We start from the raw sequence: 17,282 nt of genomic DNA on the forward strand, positions 1-17,282 counted from the left end.
CAGTGGCTCAGCCTATAATCCCAGCACTTTGGAAGGCTGGGGCAGGTGGATCACGAGGTCAGGAGATCGAGACTGTCCTGGCCAACATGGTGAAACCCCATCTCTACTAAAAATACAAAAGTTAGCTGGGTGTGGTGGCACACGCCTATAATCCCCATTACTCAGGAGGCTAAGGCAGGAGAATCGCTTGAATCTGGGAGGCAGAGATTGCAGTGAGCCAAGATCGCGCCACTGCACTCCAGCCTGGTGACAGAGCAAGACTGCTTCTCAAAAAATAAAAATAAAAAATAAATAAAAATAAAAAATTAGGAGAGCCCAGACTCAGCCACAGCCCAACATCAGAGTCTCAGCTCCATCCCTGCTCTCTCTTCCTGTCTCCTGAGCAGAGCTCCCTCCATGGGGCAGAGCTGGTGGGTAAGTTGGGCGGGAGACTTTCAGGGGCTCCACTGTCTTGGGGTTTCCAGGGCTTGGCAGAGCCATTCTATCTTCCTGCCTCCACACGGGCCTCCATCCCTTAGCAGCTCTGACCAGGGGAGGTGGGATGGTGGATTGAGGGAGATGTTAGGCCACTGAGGGAGATGTTAGGCTCCTAGTGGCGCTAGTAGCAGTGGGGCGGGGCTCCGCCTGGCCCAGCGGGGCATCTCACTCCAGCTCCTCGCTGGGGCTCCCGCCCTTGGGAACTCCATCCTGCCGGCCTCCCTCCCTCCCAGGATCTCATTATATCCCTAAGAGAAACTGACAGCCTCAATATCTTACTTTGCAAATATAGTTTATTCCTTCAATAAAGCCGCCTTCGCAGGGGAATGTTTAAGACCCGCTCTCCCCCGAGAGCCTCATTTGAATTTCTAAAGTCTTCAGTAGGCTTCTCCAATGGGGCAGCTGGGTGAGGAGAACGCAGCAGCCGCTTACAGGGGATTCATTTCCTGTCTGGGTCTCCGCCGCCGCCGCCAATGGGGGAGCTGAACTGACAGAGAGGACTGCTGGCTGCCTGGATGCTGGTGGGCAGAGGACAGGGAGGCCTTGGCCTGAGTTTGTCCTCTGGTTGGGGCGAGGGGGTGCAGACCTGGCTCATGCTCACGTGGGTGAATCTGTGCATTCACTTGGGGGCCTCCAGCCTCCATTCCTGTAGCCCAGGTTCTTCCTCGAGGGCTCAGATCAGGGGCTCCTCCACGGGACCTCTCAGCCCAGGAGCTACTCTATGGGGTCCCCCTGCCCAGGGACCCCTCCGCTGTGTCTCTATACCGAGGGGCCCCCAGACAGTATCTCTCAGAGGCCCAGGCCACCGATCCCTGGGGATGGGGCCTCCTCCCTGACTGGACCCCCTCACTCCAGGGCAGCCCCCATCCCAGGCCCCCGTGGGAGTCTCTAATTAAAGGGCCGGCACGCCCCTTGGGGACTCATTAGGCCTGCTGTGCAGAGAACATTTAATCATTGCTCAGAGCATCGATTGGAAAATCAATTTCTTTGTCTCTCCGCACGCGGCGCTGGAGAAGTGGGGGGAGCGCTGACCTCCTTCTGCTGCCATGTAAAGTGCTGCACATTTAATCAGGGAACAGAAATCAATTAGCCACTTACGAGGCTGGCTTTAGTTACCGAGTCGGCAGGGCCTGCGCTGCAGTTTGACGCTGACAGAAGCGAATCTCAACGCGCTGGGCTGGTCAGCACCGGCCCGTCCCCACAGCTATCCAGGGCCCTCGGCTTCTCTTTCCCACGCACCAGCACCTGCCATCTAGACGGGCCCCCTAGACCCGCCCCACAGAACCCCTGGGAAGGCTCCCAACCCTCCAGCCTCCCTCACTAACCTCCTTTCCGGTGCTCAGTTCTGTCAACCCTGAGAAGCCACCTGGAGACTCAGATGCAAATCTCAGCTGTGCTGCAGAACGCGGAGACTGGTGCCTGTAATCCCAGCACTTTGGGAGGCCAAGCCTGGCGCATTGCTTGAGGTTAGGAGTTCGAGACCAGCCTTGCCAACATGGTGAAACCCCTCTACAAAAAATAAATACAAAAATTAGTCGAGTGTGGTGATGCACACTTGTAATCTCAGCGACTTGGGAAGCTGAGGCACAAGAATCGCTTGAACCCAGGAGGTGAGGTTGCGGTGGGCCGGGATCGGGCCATTGCATTCCAGCCTGGGTGACAGAGCAAGACTCTGTCTCAAAAAAAAAAAAAAAATTATATGGACATGGTGTTGCACACCTGTTGTCCCAGATACTGGGGGAGGGGGGATTGCTGAGCCCAGGAGGTCCAGACCTCAGTGAGCCGTTATTGAGCCACTGCACTCCAGTCTAGGCACCAAAGCAAAACCCTGTCTCAAAAATAAAGAAATAAATTAATTAATTTAATTTAATTATACAAAATAAACACAAACCTCAGCTTTTCTTCCTACTGGCTTCCATGATATCAGTGAAGTTTTGAACTGGACTTTCAAGCACACTTTGCTCATCAGATGGGAATAGTAATAGTTACCTACCTCACCAGCGTGTTCTGGAAATTCAATGTGATCATCTTTATTAAGCTCCTACCAAATCAAGCTCAATTGAAGAGAACTTTGAACTCACATCAGCAGGACCATGCCCTTCCCACCCCACAGTCAGCCAGGGCAGACGAGGGGATGGTGTGCGTGTGAGTGGGAAGGGGGACCTCTGGCCACTGTTCCCCTTCAGCACAAGGACAGGTGGGCCCAGTGTCCCCATTTGCCCACTTTCATTTCCCCACTGCCTCCTGGGGGTTGAGCCGGAAGCCCCTTTGCACCTACTCTCCACCTCCTATTTGTGCACCTCCTATAGCCACGCATGCTGGCTGCTCCCTCACCTGTGACTGTGCCCCCCTTCAGGCTTTCCAGTGATGTCTCACGCACCCAGAGTTACATACACCCAATTACACAGAGTTGGACGCGGTCTGCACGGCCCATTACACACAGTTTCGCAGTTTCTCCCACAGTTGCAGTCCCAGCCTCCTGGTGCTCACATGCAGCTGCGCACACAAGCACCCTCACCCAGTGCCACCCGCATGGGCTCACCTGTGGGCCCCCACCCCAGAGTTGCACACTGGTGGCACACACGCATGCACACACACGCACTCACACTGGTTCTGTAATAATATTAGACATGCCATTTCTTTTTCATGACAGTTCCAGTGGAGATGCTCAGAGCTGTCACTTGGATGAAAAATAATGCATAATCCTCGTCTTCCTTCCTTCCCTTCCTTTTCTTTCTTCCCTGTTTAATGAGCTCCTAAAAATATTCCTTGCCGTCTCGCTGAGGCTGTGGGCTAAGTATGAGTCGGGCCTCCCCCCCTCAACTGTCACCATCCTTGTTGTTTCCCTCAGCCCCCTGAGTGGGATGGGGGATGAAGGGGTACAGTGAGTCCTGGTGGTTGGCCCAGTGGAGGTCAGGCCAAGGGGCTCTCATCCAGGCCTCCCGAAGATCTCGGAGTCCCACTTGTCCCCTCTCCTGGCTAGCCCACTTGAGGTGGGGATGAGAGAAACAGAGACATGGGGGAAGAAAGATAGGCAGGAACCTCCTTTCGGTACCTGACCACCGTCGGCCACTCCCTCTGCAGCGCCTGACCAACTGCACAAGACCAACCTTACCTATCAGCCCTCCACCTCAAGAGGAAAAAGTCCCTCTCCACCCCCTTGCACACCTGGTTCATCCTCCCTCCCAGAACCCGAAGTGAAGGGGAATGGGAGGGACAGTCAGAGCCCCTCTGAACCGCCAGCTTCTCCCAGCACCTTATCTTGGCTCTGTTGGGAAAACTGCAATGCTCAGTTTCCTCCAGTTCATCCTTTAAGCCCTAGATCAAAGTCACCTCCTCCCTGAAGCCTTCCTGATTCACACAGGAGATATTTGTTCACTGCAGGTATCAACACACTTTAATAATAATAAAATTTATCAGCCAGGCATGGTGGCTCATGCCTGTAATCCCAGCACTTTGGGAGGCCAAGAGGGGGGATCACCTGAGGTCAGGAGTTCAAGACCAGCCTGGCCAAGATGGTGAAACCCCCGTCTCTACTAAAAATACAAGAGTAACCGGGAGTGGTGGTGCATGCCTGCAGTCTCAGCTACTCGGGAGGTGGAGATAGAGGCAGGAGAGTTGCTTGAACCCGGGAGGCAGAGGTTGCAGTGAGCCAAGATAGTGCCACTGCACTCCAGCCTGGGCGACAGAGCAAGACTCCATCTCTAAATAAATAAACAAATTAATTAATTAATTTACCAAAGAAAGCTATTGTGTGTGGTACCTGGTGGGAACTCTCTTTATGGGACTCTCGCCCCTATGTGTCATTTCCTTATTTACGTGGGTCACTCTCACTGGATCTGAGTCCCTCCAGGCTGGGGACCTTACTAGCCCACCCAGCTCTGGCTGAGTGAGAACTTGTATGCCCCGAGCTGTTGAAGGGACAGAGTCAGAGGCCTGAATGTTCATCCAGTTCCTGCCAACATTCACTGAGTCTTGGGAAAGGCAAAGCTCTCCCTAGGCCTTGGTTTCTCCATCTGTAATATGAGAGAGCTGGGTCAGGTGGTGTCTGAGAGCTCGGAGGTCTCTTGCAGCTCGGGTAATCTTCATTCTGTGATTCTCTACAGTGTCAAGCACAGTAAGGCTTTCTAATGCTTTTCACATCCCACCTTACTGGGTGCAAGGGGCTGGGTGGTACGACAAACAGGACAAGAAGCTCTCTGCACAGCTATCTGGAGCTTTGTTTTCCCAGCCTTTCCTCTGTCTCTCACTTCTTCCATGCCTGTTTTTTTGTTCTAGTCTCCTTAATTCCACTTGTATGACTTCCTTTCATTCTGTTCCTTTTCTTGCTTTTTCTGGGCCCGCATCCTACCCATTAGAGGCTCATAGCGAGTAACCCCCTCCACCTCCTTTCCTCTGCCTCCCTCCCCCAGCTCCACCTGCTTCAGAAGCCCCTCCCCGTGGCCTCCCCATCTCATCCCAGCAGCTCCAGTCCCGAAAGGTTAAGCTAATAGCAACTCCCTCCCCATCAGCTGCTCTTGTTTGCTCTACATAATTGCAGGAGATGGGGGCTGAGATGGGAGGGCCCTCTCAGTGGTTACGAGGTATAGGGAGGGGACTGTGCAGCTTTGTCCCTGGGAAGCGGGGCTGGGGGAAGGTGGTACTTACAGAAATGGGGTAGTGGGCTGTGTGGGAGCTGATCCAATGGGACAAGAATTGGGCAGAAGGCCATAGATGCCTACAGAAGGGGGAATGGAGTCCAGAGAGGGGCTACAAAAGAGGAAAATAATCATAACAGTGGCCATAGGTGGCATTTATCAAGCATGTACTATTTGCCAGGCACTGTGTCAAGCACTTTACTGGCTTTGTCTCACTGAATCTTCCCAACAGTCCCAGGAGGCAGGTTCAGCTTTTGGGAACATTATTTTTTTTCTTGTGCCCATTTTACAGGAAACTGAAGCTCCAGGAGGCTAAATCATTGCCTGAAGTCATGTGTTGCTAAATGGCAGAGCCTCAAGCAGAGACTGCTGTTAATCGCTCCTGCTCAGAAGGGCTCAGTGCTTGCAGGGACCTGGGAGGCCATTGGGCCTAGCCCATTCATTGTCCAGAGGGACAGAGGGAAATAGACTTGTCTAAATTCACACAGCAAGTTGTTGGCACAACTACGCAGAGAATTCAAGCCTGATACAGAAGGAGCTTGGATCATCTTCTGAGCCTAAGTCCCCCTGGAGACTTCCTGTGGATGGGTGCTTGGGTGAAGGGTGGCGATGTAGATAAGGCCAGCCCCAACTGGAGGAGGCCATGGTGTGCGTGGTGTGCGTGTTATGTGCACAGTAGAGGGGAGGCCCACCTGGAGAGCTCCACCTGTCTGCCAGGGAACAGCAGCCCTGGCCTTCTGCTGGTTTGAGTATCTCCAGTAATTCATCAGAAGCCTAGTGGAGCCCAGAGCAGCACACATAGAAGGTGGGGCAGGCTGTGTCACAGCCAGTGGGAGTGAATTTAGATCAACCCTGAGAATTTGAATCTGGAAGTCAGCATGCCTGGGTCTCAGTCCATCTCAGCTGCAGACTTGGGGCTGTGTTGGCCTCCACATTCCTGCCTCCCATCTCAGGTCCTGTCTCACTGGCACATCTGCTTCAATCAGGACAGCCTGCCTCTTGTTTTCCTCCAAGCAATGGACACTCTCAAGGCAGGTACTGCCTCCCACTTTAGATTTGAGGGCTTCCCAAAGCAAGGACTCTTATCACATTAGAGCTTCCAGGACAGTGATTGAGTCTCCTCCATCAGAGTAAACATTCACCTAAGGCTGAGATTGTGTCTCCCCCATCAGAGGCCCCCTCCAGCCTCTATCCCTGTGATCTGATGGTCACAGCAGCTCCAGCATTGGCTCCATCCTGAAACATCCACCCTACCCCCACTCCATCCCCATCTCACAGCAATGAGTTATCCTGTCCCTTCCCGGCTCCTGCCTGGGGACCCATGAGACTTCCCTTGCAGTGATGTGCTATTGGATGGGTTCAGCTCTGCCCAAGTGGCCCCCTTCCCTCTGCCTGGCCCCTTAGCAATGGTTGTCAGAGCAGCTACCCTCTGTCCTTTCGTAGTGAGCATCCATAGGCCCCTGGCTGGGTATGAACCTTTCCTACCACTCACACCACCAATGGGACCCTCATGACAATATAGTGGCAGGGCTGGGGGAGAGGGGTGCCTCAAAGGCCATCTTTCTTGAGAGGGGGTCTTCTAGGCTCTGCTGGAACACACTGCCTCTTGAAGTAGGGAAGCTCTCTCTTGTGGAGAACGACCTGCTCCTGGAGAAACTGTCCTCAGAGGAAGCCAAAATCCATCTCCCTGTGACTGTCCCATGGAAATCCAATGCTCCCGCTCATCTGTCTGCAACTCTGCTACTTGCCCAGTGCTGGGGTACTCCCACATCTGCAGCTCACCGCATGCCCGGGTGCAGGCCCCCAGCTCTGACCAGCCCTACAGGGGGCAGCTGTGAAGGGCCTGGCAGACGAGCAGGCGATCTCATTTGTATTCTGAGTGGCCAGGCTGGGCCATGGCTTTCTCCAAGATACCCCTATCCTCTCCCTCAGCTCCGTCTTTCAAAACTTCTCCAAGCAGCATCAATAATGGGAATCGATTCATCAATGAGCATCCTGGCCTCGCAGGCCGCATCCCCGCTGCGGAGCTTTGCTGCATCCCTAAGTACTTCAGCTTCTTGCCCACTCCATCCCCCATGTCCCATGCAGCACTTCTAGGGACCTGGCCCTGCCTTCCAGCCTGCCAGGATCCCAGGAGACCAAGCCTCCACCTCTGCCTCCGGACAGCTTTACTTTAGCTGAGCAAGGAGGATAGCCTGAGCCTGGAGGAAGACATGAGGGCAGGGAACCTGGGGCTGAGCTCAGAGCTGCTTGAGCCCTTCAAGCCCCATTCAGAGTGGGAGAGGGGGTGTCATGCCTTAGAGATGTGGGGACTGACCCCCTTATCCCAGCCTCTAAACACTGACGACCCAACATCAACCTCTTAACACTGCCTAGCCAAGACTGATCATCTGCCAAAGTACTGACTACACACTGACCCAACCCAACCTCCTAACAATGATGTCCCAGGCCCAGCCAACAGTGTAATGTCTCCCCAACCATCTACTGATCAGCTTGATAGCCCAACAGTAGTACGGAAGGACAACCAGAACCAACTGCCTGGCATGACCACCCATCACCGAGATCGCTACAACCAACATCCAATAATGACCTTCCCAACAGACCTCCCCTAGTGGACCACCCCAGATTACCTGTCCCTAACCATTCTCCACTGCCTGTCTATCCAACAAGGATCCCCCAATCACTGATCATCATGTCACTTCCTGCTGGACCCTTGTGTGTCACCAGCAGCTCTTCAGTTGGCTGCTGGCTACAGCTAGATTTCCTTGGCACTGGATGGAACTAATCTGAACCTCCTCCAGCTCCTAGGACTTGTCCAGTTGGCCAGTGGTTGAGCTGTTGGGTGTCTAGACCTGTCCCTCTCCTTCTCACCAGACCCTATCGACTCCTACCAGCCAGTACTGCCCAGCTGCACTAGAGTTGGGATGGGAAGAATTTTCTTCACTTCAGAGGAAGGAGGAGAGAGGGGAGGCAGAGGAGGCCTGGAAGGGCAGAGACGAGGCAGAGGCTGGGAGCAAGGGGAGGAGGAAAGAAGGAGTTAAGAAATGGCCAGGGCAGGTCAGGCACGGTGGCTCATGCCTGTAATCCCAGCATTTTGGGAGGCCGAGGTGGGAGGATCACTTGAGGTCGGAGTTCGAGACCAGCCTGGCCAACCTGGTAAAACCCTGTTTCTACTAAAAACACAAAAATTAGCTGGGCGTGGTGGCAGATGCCTGTAATTCCAGCTACTCGGGAAGCTGAGGCTGGAGAATTGCTCGAACCCGGGAGGTGGAGGTTGCAGTGATCCGAGATCACGCCATTGCACTCCAGCCTGGGCCACAAGAGCAAAATTCCATCTCAAAAAAAAAAGAGAGAGAGAGAGAGAGAAAGAAAGAAATGGCCAGGGCAGAAAGGAGGCTGAGAAGTGGGAAGGGGGTGCAGTTCTCAGCATGTAGGCCCTGCGTGCTGCCTCGGCCCCTCCTGACCCCTCCTGGCTGCCCCTACTTAATGGAAAGCTCCACAGAGACTCAGAGACTCAAGCAGAGCAACGGCTCCTGATCCCCCTTCATCAAGGACCGAGGACCAGGGCCATTTATTAGACGAGGGAGCAGCTGCTGTGAGCCCAGGGGCCGAGTGGCAGGAAATCACTCCGTCTCTGGAAGCTGTGGCTTGGCCCCGGCCTCCTGGGTTGGGAGGCTGTCTGTCCACCCTTGTGCTCTGTGGGATCCACCTGGGGATCTGCATGTGCTAACTGTAATCCCTGCCTGCTGCCAACCTTGGAGCCAGGCCCAGGAGATTCCACTCAGGGAGAAACCGGCTCCTGGACTGACTCTGACTTGCCATGGTCAAGTCATGTCCCTTCCCCAGGCCTCAGCTTCCCCATCATTCAATGAGGAGACTCAGTTCTTTCTCTGAGGAAGGATGCTGTCTCCGGCTGCCCTGAGGGGTGATCTCTGGGCTCTCTTTGTCCATAGGCCCCCTGGACTTGTCTGGAGTTGAAACAAGGCTGAGCCCAGTGGCAATGACTTCTGGATTCTGGGTCCTTTATCTGCTCTCTAGCCCCGCTTTGGGAACCCAGGGAGAGTCACCATCTGTTCGGGTGCTGGACTCACATCACCGGCTGAAGCCAGGGGGGCTCAGAAGCTGGAAGGCTGCTCAGGGCTGCTGGCTCAAGACAGAGGGCGAATGTGGGAAGCATGAAGGGCTTGGGGAGCTGAGTAAATTGGAGATGGGGGAGATGGAAGGCAGGCCAGATGTCAAGACGCTCACCCCACTTCCACTGGCCACCTCCAGACGATAGGGCAGAAACTCATAGAGTGATGCAAGGACTGTCCTCTATCATGAGAATGTTCCGAGTTGGTGGGAAGGAGATGAGATGTCCCAGTGGTTGCTCCCAGCTGCCGGAGTCTCTGAGACTTGGAGTCTAATGCTGACCAGGCAGCAGCTGCCTTCTCTGCTGTTTCCTGCAGGGGTGGGGACAAGGGAGATGGATAAGATGTGGCTCCTGATGGATGGGTCCTTTCTCTCCAGTGGAGGAGATGGGACTGTTGTCCAAGAAATCACAAGAGTACAGCATTCATTGAGCCTCTACGTGTAGATACACACACACAGACACAGACACACACACACACACACACACACACAAACACACACACACACTCAAAGACGGCAGGAGTGAGGTTGCTTGGTATAGACCACAGGAGTTTAAGGAAGGAAGAACTCAGGAGGCTTCAGACAGCTTGGAAGGCTTCAGCAGGAGTCAGGAGTTAGTCTGGGTCTTCAGGACTCCCAGGACACGGCTTCATGGAGAGGAGGGAAGGCATTCCAGGCAGAGGGAACAGCCCGGTCGAAGGCACAGAGAAGGGATGGTGGGAACATGGGCGATAGAACCAGCTCCAGGAGCCAAGGGTGCAAGCAGGATATGGAAGAAGTTGAGGAGGAGTGGTGGCTAGGGGACTTCTCAAATGCCCTTTTATTTTATTTTTATGTTTTAATTTTTTGAGACAGAGTCTCCCTTTGTCACCCAGGCTGGAGTGCAGTGGCACAATCTTGGCTCACTGCAGCCTCCGCCTCCTGGGTTCAGGCGATTCTCCTGACTCAGCCTCCCGAGTAGCTGGGACTACCAGCGTGCACCACTATGCTTGGCTAATTTTTGTATTTTTGGTAGAGACGGGGTTTCACCATGTTACTCAGGCTGATCTCGAACTCCTGACCTCAAATGATCCACCTGCTTCGGCCTCCCAAAGTGCTGGGATTACAGGCATGAGTCACCGCGCCTGGCCTCAAATGCCCTTTTAAGGCACAAAGATTATTTTCTGATCCCCACATATGAGCATATGGTATGATTGGTTGTGTGTGCTTAAGGGAGAAATGGGCAAGATGTTTGAAATGTGGGCCATTTTGGAAAAGCAGGCAATTTTGGCAGTGGAATCTTTTTCTTTTGCATTTTCCCAGCCCTTCCTAACTTGCAGGTCATACCGGGTGGAGCTGGGGGCCATCTTCCAGGAACCTGCATCCCCAGAGGTGGATAGAGGAAGGGTACCATTTCCAGAGGACACAGCCAAGGACCTCATACCTACATGAGGTGCAGGGCCCTGGGTGTCCTGCTTCCTGACTTTGCCTGCCTGCCCTAAACTAAGCTGCCCTTCCCACTTTAGTTCAAAACCAATCCTGTTCCTGCTGGTCCCAGGCCTCTGAACAGGATGGAAATCAATGAACAATTTGCTGCTATTTGTAGATCTCATTTCCCTGCTGGTCCCTCAACCCTAGCTGGTCCTGACCAAGTTCAGCCCTGCCCACCCTACTCAGTCAGATGCACTGGCACTGTGCCCATCCACTCGGAGTCCCGTGCTCAGTACTGAGGCTCAGTACCAGGGGAGCCGCAGCCCAGAGGCCCCTGCAAGGGGCCGGGCTCATCCTTTAGCTGGGACTAGAGGGTATGGATCCCTGAGAGCCTAGAGGAGATAAAGACAAAGCACAGACTCAGGAATCTGAATTGTTTTAAAAAAAAAAAAAAAAAAACCCTCCAAGGGATTCAAGGGAAGCTGGTGCAAGAATTGCTGGGAAATGAACAGCATTCCCACCTGCCAGCTGTGTGACTTTACTTACCTTCTCTGTGCCTCAGCATCCTCATCTGTGAAATGACAGCACCAAGAGCTCTGGCCTCAAGCCTCTGCCTGGAGGGTTAACAGAGGAAAAGTAGGCATAGGTCTTAACTGAAAGCCAAGCACTTAACAGGCATTCGTCAATGATTGATAGCAGCAAGTGAGACCAAGGGCCAGGAGCACCAGCACACTGGCCTTCTGCCTGGCCAGCCAGCCCCTCCTGGACATGCTTGGGGTCCCTGGGTGGGTAAGCTTGGTAACCTGTCCCAGAGCAGTGTGCCCATGCTGCACTCGAGGTCCACATTAGTCTCCTGGGTGATGAGTGGGAGAGGCTCCCAGGAGGATGAGCAGGGGTAGGCTGGGCCTGGTGGAGGGAAACAAAACTTTGACTCCCTAGGAGCTCCTGATCTGCCAGTCGGGATGATGCTGTTTGAGGAAGCTGTAAGGTGTCGCCTTTAGGAGGGGTAAGGGAGGAGTCCCAGCAGGAGGCTAGACACTTCCAGGGGTGGTCAGTCCCTCAGGTCAAAGGGAAAACCATAGAGAGCCTGGGGCGGTGGGGCCAGTAAGGCAGAGGGGAGCTGGATGCTTCCTTCCCACCGGGGACAGGTAGTTAATTCCAAATAACCACAATCTTTTCTATTCTTTGATATATCTCTCTCTGTGTTTCCTTGCCTGTATGCATGGTAAAGCTTTCTCTTCTTCAAAGGGGCCCCAGGTGCCCAAGACTCCCTTCCCACTACCTTGAGACACACAGGGCATAACAGTTACAGATGTGATCGAGTTCAGCTCAGCTTGCTTGGTTTCTTTTTTCAACTTTATTGAATATAATTTACATACAATACAATGTACACGTTTTAAGTGTTCAGTTTGATGAGTTTTGACAAATTTATAGACACATAACTACCACTACAATGAAGATATAGAGCATTTGCCTCATCCCAAAAAGCTCCCCTGTGCCTCTTCCCAGTAGTTCCCCACCCTTCCCCCAGCCCCCGGCAACCACTGATCTGCTTTCTGTCACTATAGATTAGATTTGTCTTTTCTGGATTTTCATATAAATGGAATTATGTAATATGCACGCTTGGTTTCTGGCTGCTTTAACTGAGCAGGATGTTGATGAGATTCATCCTTGTTTTTATGGCGGTAGTTTACTCTTTTTGTTGCTCCTAAGTATCCCATTGTTTGCACTAACAATCTGGCCACTTGCTGATGGACATTTGTCTTATTTCCAGGGTTTCAGTTGTTGTGAATAAAGCTACCATGAGCATGTGTGCACATACAAGTCTGAGTAAACATATATTTTCATTTTTCTTGGTTAAATACTTAAAAGTGGGATAACCGAATCTTGTGGTTATTGTATGCTTAACTTTTCAAGAAACTGACAAACTGTTTTCTGAAGTAGTTGTACTATTGTACACTTCTATTATCAGCGTGTGAGAGTTCCAGTTGCTCCACAACCTCATCGACACTTACCATAGTCAGTCTTCCAATGGCTGTGCAGTGTATCTAATTGTGGTTTTAATTTGCATTTCCCTGATAATGAATAATATTGAATATTTTTTCATGAACGCACTGGCCATTCTATCTCTTCTTTTGACCCTTTTACAATGGGATTGTTTGTCTCCTTCCTATTGAATTGTAAGAGTTTGCTGGATACAAGTTCTTTGTCAGATATATGTATTGAAAATATTTTCTCCCAGGATATGGCTTGCTTTATTTTCTTAGTTGTTTAAATCTTGATTCTAGGCTGGGCACAGTGGCTCATGTCTGTAAACCCAGCACTTAAGGAGGCCGAGGCTGGTGGATCACCTGAGGTCAGGAGGTTGAGACCAGCCTGGCCAACATGGTGAAACCCCATCTATACTAAAAATATAAAAATTAGCCGGGTATGGTGGCGCATGCCTGTAATCCCAGCTACTCAGGAGGCTGAGGAGTAGAACCACTGGAGCCCGGGAGGCAGAGTTAGCAGTGAGCCAAGATTGCGCCACTGCACTCCAGCCTGGGCAACAAGAGTGAGACTCTGTCTCAAAAAAAAAAAAGAAAAAAAGAAAAAAAGAATCTTGATTATATTAGTTCCATGTTGTGCATTCTTCAGCAAGTTACTTAGTCTTTCTGACCCTTTGTTTCCTTATCAATAAAATGGGGCTAAAAGTACCTAGCATATAGAAGTGTTATGACATTTAACTCAATTAATATATGTAAAATACCTAAGCCCAGAGGAGGTCCTCAACTCGTAGTGGTTATTACTGCTATTATTAGGCTGGTGCAAAAGTAATTTGCTATTAGTTTCAATGACAAAAACTGCAATAACTTTTGCAACAACCTAATATTTTCAGGCAGTTAATGGCCTCTCTTTCCCGTCTCCTGGATCTGGCCCTGATGGGGTGATATGTCTTTTCTGTCCACCTAGCTCCTGAGGATCCCATGGGCAGGCAAGGCAGGGGCAAGATGGGAATAGGATGATGACCTAAGTCATCCTGTGCCCATTCTGCCCAGACACACAAATTTGGGAACCACAGAGTACTGAGCCCAGGGGCCCACCAACCTGGAGCCTCAGAGAAAAGGAAAATGTCTCTGGGACCCCATACCTTCTACTTGTGGACCCATATGTATGCCACCCCATCACACTCTGCCTGGCACCTGCACAAACTCAGACACTTACATGGGAAGAGAAATGCAGTGATCACTCTACTCCCCAACCCCCACTGCCACTGGTCCGGAAGAGCCGGCTTACTGGCCAGACCATGTATAATTCAGAGGTTTGGCCCAAAATAGTTCTAGTCAGGCCCAGCTTCTCCAGTGGGGGTTAGGGAAGAAGCAGGAGCAGCAAAGGGAGTGGGGAGAGGCATCTCAACTTGGAGAAGATCCTAGAGTCTGCCTCCCGCCCTGGGTTCCTGGGCAGAGCCTGGGGGCCAGGGGAGCTTCAGAGCAGCCTAAAGCACTCACTTCCCAAATTCCCTCTCCCCCACACACATCCCCAAATCCTCCCACCCTGGGGAGACAGGGTCACCTGCAGGCAGCTGGGAGTACCAACAGCTGGCCATTCACATCTGCTGGGGCCTGGAGTCCCCACCTGTGTGTGTCAGGCTCCCCAACACCTCCCTAGAGCCCAGGCTGAGAGGGACACTGCTGAGTTCTCAGGCATCTTTGTCCCAGGTCTCCTGTCTTCACTTCACCAATCAATCAGTTGATAAGTCCACAAATATTTACTGAGCACACGTCTGGGCAAAGCTGGGTCCTAGGACATCAGAGGGCACCTGGCTGTGCATGGAGAGGCTCAGAACTTGCTGAGGAGGCAGGAAATTCACAGAAAGGACAAAGACTGGGTCAGAGAGGGACAGGCCATGGAGCTAGGGATGCAGGCAGGGAAAGGCTTCCAGCTGAAAGCCTGACTTGAGCTGGGCCTGCCCAGGTGAAGGCCTGGATTCAGGGAGATGGAAAGGCAGGTGGGAGGGACAGGGTTGGCTGGATGGGGGCGGAGGGTCTGAGGCTATCTGGATGTTAGTAAGAAGATTGGCTGATGGAACTGGAGTCACATGAGGAAGACATGGGGCAGGCCTGGCATGGCCCACAACCTTTGGTAGTTCAACGAGGATGGGGACTACACCATATACAACCCCCGGGGGTTTCCCAAGATTCTCCAACATGGTGTTAAGTGCTTTGCTTTGGAGTCAGCCTACTGGGATTCAAATCCCAAAATCACTATGTCATTGCCCCATGACTTTGGGCAAGTGACTTAAGGTGTGTTTTCTCATGTGTTAAATGGGGGTAATAACAGTCTGTACCGGCCGGGTGCTGTGGCTCACACCTGCAATCCCAGCACTTTGGGAGGCTAAGGCGGGTAGATCACTTGAGGTCAGAAGTTCAAGACCACCCTGGTCAACATGGTGAAACCCCTTCTCTATTAAAAATACAAAAATTGGCCAGGTGTCACTGCACGCCAACCTGGGTGACAAAGCTAGACTCCATCTCAAAAAAAAAAAAAAAAAAAAAAGTCTGTATCTCTTGCCTTGTTGAAGAGATTAAGTAAGAAGTGAACATATGTTGGGAGACCGAGGTGGGCAGATTACCATAGATCAAGAGTTCGAGCCAACATGGAGAAACCCTGTCTCTACTAAAAATATAAAAACATTTGCTGGGCGTGGTGGCAGATGCTTGTAATCCCAGCTACTCAGGAGGCTGAGGCAGGAGAATCGCTTGAACCCCGGAGGTGGAGGTTGCGGTGAGTCGATATCTTGCCACTGCACTTGGGCCTAGGCGAAAGAGTGACACTCCGTCTCAAAAAATATACAAAAAGAAGTGCACAAATGGTGCTCAGCCTAGCCTCCCACGTTCTTCCCACCTGCGTGGAGAGAGACACAGCAGCACAGAGTGTCTTCAGGACCTGGGTGACTGACCAGGAAAGAGTGTTACTGCCCAACAGTGAAGAGATGGTGTTGGTGAGCTGGGCGCAGTGGCTCACGCCTGTAATCCCAGCACTTTGGGAGGCTGAGGCGGGTGGATCATTTGAGATCAGGAGTTTGAGATTAGCCTGGCCAACATGGCAAAACCCTGTCTTTACCTAAAAATACAAAAATTAGCCAGGTTTGGTGGCACGCACCTGTAGTCCCAGCTACTCAGGAGGCTGAGGCACAGGAATCGCTTGATCCCGTGAGGCAGAGGTTGCAGTGAGCTGAGATCACGCCACTGCCCTCCAGCCTGGGTGACAGAATGAGACTTCATCTTAAAAAAAAAAAAAAAAAAAGGCTGGGCGCGGTGGCTCACGCCTGTAATCCCAGCACTTTGGGAGGCCAAGACAGGCAGATCACGAGGTCAGGAGATCGAGACCATCCTGGCTAACACGGTGAAACCCTGTCTCTACTAAAAATACAAAAAAATTAGCTGGGCATGGTGGCGGGTGCCTGTAGTCCTAGCTACTCGGGAGGCTGAGACAGGAGAATGGCGTGAACCTTGCAGTGAGCCGAGATTGCGCCACTGCACTCCAACCTGGGCGACACAGCAAAACTCCATCTCAAAAAATAAATAAATAAATAAATAAAATAAATAAATAAGACAGATGGTGCTGGTGGACAGAAAGCAAGAGGGCTTCCTGACAGAGGAGGTCTTTGAGCTGTGATTTCAGACAAGGTGCCTGATCCAGAACTCCTAGAGACAATGTGAACTGGTGGGCCCAGTGATATGGGGGCCATGTTATCCATGGGGCACCATACTTCCCATGACACCCTGGGAGTCACGGGAGGGTTTTGGTTTTGCTTTCCTGTGTTTTTTCCCTGCAGAGTCTGCACGAGGGTTGCTTCGACTCTAAGTTCTGAAAGGCTCCTTTCCTCCTCTCCAGTTCGGGCTCCATCCATCTCTTTGGGCCTCTGGCTCAGTCTCTCCATCACTCTGCCTCCACCTCTTTTGGTCTCACTAATTTTGTCTTTCCCTGAGCCCCTTTCTCCCTCTCTTCCTTGTTCCAAGCCTCTACAGGCTCTGATTCCATCTTCCCCACCTCTCCTTTGCGCTCTCTCTCTCTCTCTCTCTCTCTCTCTTTCTTTCATCTCTCCAGGGACCTTTGTAAAACTCTGCACTCTCTTCCTGGAGACTGGGGGCAGCTGGGGAGTGGGGACCAGAGTCCCCGCCTCTAGGGGACCCATGCCCCAGGCCCAGCTCTGTTGATTAGGGCTTTTCTTCAGAGGGCTAGAGACATCAATGACTGTTACAAGCCTCACCAATGCTGCTAATATTAGCCCAGGAAGGCAGCTCACTGATGGATTAGGAGAAATTAAGAATTCAAATTCTGTAATTTGAATTGGAGGGCTGCTGCTTGCTGACAGCTAATACTTCCCCAGAAATTAATGAGTGAAGGAGGGATGGCAGCACTGGTTTTCTTCTTTGACAATACAATTTCCCCCCCACCCCACCCCCGTGATCCACGCCTTTGAAACCCCCATCTCCAGGCAGGCACTTGCCTGAAGGACTGGGGTCCTGTTTGTCTCAGATCTTATTTGTGGATCCCAGAAACTCTTGGGAACTGGCCTCTCATTCCCAGCTGAGCCCTCTGCATCTGCCTGCTGGTGCCTCAGCATGAGGCCAGCTGGCTCTG

The 17,282-nt window shown here is 52.1% G+C and overlaps 1 protein-coding gene across 2 annotated transcripts in view; it reads right to left on the reverse strand.

Moving 5' to 3' along the window:
- Positions 1–756: 756 nt before the first annotated feature.
- DCAKD (dephospho-CoA kinase domain containing) overlaps positions 757–17,282 on the reverse strand; it is a 68,991-nt gene continuing 52,465 nt past the window's right edge. For both annotated transcript variants that reach the window (XR_012425943.1, XR_012425942.1), the window contains exons 5-7: positions 11,202–11,269; positions 9,363–9,556; positions 757–1,986 (exon numbers count right to left, since the gene is read on the reverse strand). The gene's annotated coding sequence lies outside the window, so the exon portion shown is untranslated. The remainder of the gene's footprint in view (positions 1,987–9,362; positions 9,557–11,201; positions 11,270–17,282) is intronic.

The sequence above is a fragment of the Macaca fascicularis genome, chromosome 16, assembly GCF_037993035.2.
Source record: "Macaca fascicularis isolate 582-1 chromosome 16, T2T-MFA8v1.1".
NCBI lineage: Eukaryota > Metazoa > Chordata > Mammalia > Primates > Cercopithecidae > Macaca > Macaca fascicularis.